Raw genomic sequence first — 2789 nt, 5'->3', positions numbered from 1 at the left:
CTGTCCAATATCTTCCATCCCCACAGCATCCAGGACTGAGATCATACTTCCAGGTGTCCCTTTAAAGAACTGAGAAAGGTTACTCCTCTTTTGATGATGTAAGACAAGTAGTAGCATGGGTCTCAAAAGAAAAAAAAAATCTGCTTTCAAATACCTCTTTGGGCACATGGGGTTCAAGCCTTCATCTGCAGTCTTCCATTAGCATCCTCACCACCAAAGATACAATGAAGCTACTGAAGCTAGGCAAATAAGCCTATAGTTGGAAATCAAGATTATTTTCCTTCATAAAATACAATTTAGACCATTCTACTTGATTTTCTTTCATCCTGGATTCCAAGCATTTTTAAATCAGGTAGGGTCTAAATTTTGCCACTAAAGCTCAGTAGAACCTGCAAGTGAGGGCTTTTGGACCACACTAATAAGAAAGTCTAGGTATGACATTTTATGAACAAGTTTAATTTCTGTCTTTGCTAAAATACAATTCTGATATCATCACACAAGTGCTTAACATGCATTAAAAAAACGTCATAGCTCAAGGTTTTTCCCAGTATTTTCCAGGGCGTTATTCTAAATACAGTCATGATGTTCCATAAATGTATTTACACAGCAGTGCAAAATCTCTGCATGCTGTTTACCTTTGGTTAAAAAAAAAAAAAAAAAGTCAGAGTTAGTGAAGAGAAAGGGGAGTAGGAAGCAAGGAACCTGTGTGTAGTTTTTCAGATTTTTCATTTCTTTTCCCTTGTCCCCCATCCTTTTTGGGGGCAAGGCTATGACCATTTTCTCCAGGAGAAACTAAAGAACAAGTATATTGCTAACTGTTCTAGTGCAATGTTTCTCTGGGTCAGGAAAAATGACATTGTTTTAATGCACATGTAATTTACATTTTGCATTATAATAAAACATGCTGTAGAAGAACACACAGTCTGCATGATGTATGTGCATTGGCCAATCCGTTCAGATCTGTTTTATATCACAATAGAGGTAACAGGTATTGCTGGATTACCATTAACAGTAGTTAATCTGGTACCTGCTACTTTTAATACTGAAGTGATCTCTGATATTTCATGTCAAGCTTAAGATATTCCATACTAGGACCATCCAAAAATAAAATTATGACAAAGCACAGTGCAACTCTTCTTGGAAACCTGCAGGCATTCTACATTCATTTTTAAATCACGATCACAACTACAGTCCAGTCTACATTGAAAAAAAAAAGTCTGTTTTCTCTGCTGGATATTTTAAAGTCATAACAGGGTAAAAGGATATTCAAATTAATAATGAAAAGCTAAGTGCGAAGAGAAATGGCATCTGAAATCACTTTGTATATATATATATTTTTTAACTCACTCCCTCTCCTCTTCCCTCTTTCCTGCTCCAGCAGACACCATGCCATCTTCATCATATGAACTTCTAAGGAAAGCACATTTCATCATGCTGTCATGTTGCATGACAGCGACACATCAGAGGTAGAAAATTCAGTCACTGAAATACAGTAGGATTAAACTACTTTCGCTCTGAATCAGGAAGGCACAGAACAGAAGAACTCAGAAGAACACACACTTAAAACACAAAACCTAGGAAGCTTAAGATGCAGATTTATTACGCATTAGAAGCTTATTAACTTAAAAAACAAACTGTGTAATACAAAAGGTTTGTTAACTCCGCTCATGTGGAACAAGTTTCAAAATATATATTTTTAAAATTTGTTCAGTCAATACACAATCCTTTAAAAAAAGCTGTATATCTGTCAGTACCCTCATATAATTTATAAATACATGATTTACACAGCACCCCATCTGGAAAAATTCAAACTCCTTACAAATATCTACATATATTGCATATATATAAAACATTCATAGGAGTACTTCGTTAAAGTCACGTGTAATGGTCCATTTACACTCCAGCAAAATACACATAAAGGTATTTTTTTTCATAAAAATGTCTCTAAAAATTAGCACTTTTTAATCCTTTGTAACTTCTTTAAAGCATATTTTAGAAAGGATGTTTGATATATCTATGAGGTTCAGCAGGTCAGACTGATATGCAGGCTAAATATGATTAATAACTGAATGCTAATTAGCAGTTAAGGCAGGGGTGAAAAGAATTAATAGGTAAGATTGTTTCATATGGCAGATAAAGTGACAAAATGCAATAAATACACACACTTGAAGTAAACTTCTATGGTACCCACTGCCTTTCCTGCCTCAGAAGTTAGGAGTGTCCACATTTCTGATGCTGTGCATCATTACAGTTTCATTTTCCAATTAGCTAAACATTAACGCCAACAGGGCTCTCAGGTGCCATCTGGATCTGCCTTAATTGCTCAGCATAAACCCACATTTCAGAACAGTCTAAGACTTAGATATGATCTTCATTTAGGGTGAATGTCCTACACAATCATTCACCCTCTAAGGTCATCTTTGTTTTTATCACTGCCATCTAGTAACTACTGGATTTCAGGTTAGTAAGTAATATATGGGAATAAATCTTCAGGAAATCCAAGTTGATCTTTATGGATAAACAATACTTCAGACACCAGAACTATACAGATTAGCCCCTCTCAGATCCAGGCAGACTACATGCGACATGCACGTGGAGAAAAGGTGTAAGAAATGCAAAGCAACCTTTAACAGAAACTGTGTTCTGCCTCAGATCTGATCATTTTGCATGACTTTGGGAACTCAACATTCAACTTTACGTTTCCATTATGCCTGTATGTTGACGTTTTTACCCAATGCCAGGATGAGACATGCACTTGCAGTCACTTGCTGGCTGGAAAGCGACTCCTA

This window comes from Tinamus guttatus, unplaced genomic scaffold (assembly GCF_059628265.1).
Source record: "Tinamus guttatus ecotype Peru unplaced genomic scaffold, ASM5962826v1 Tinamus_guttatus_pri_ptg000076l, whole genome shotgun sequence".
NCBI classification, from domain to species: Eukaryota; Metazoa; Chordata; class Aves; order Tinamiformes; family Tinamidae; genus Tinamus; species Tinamus guttatus.
Note: the sequence above shows the minus strand (reverse complement) of the source record.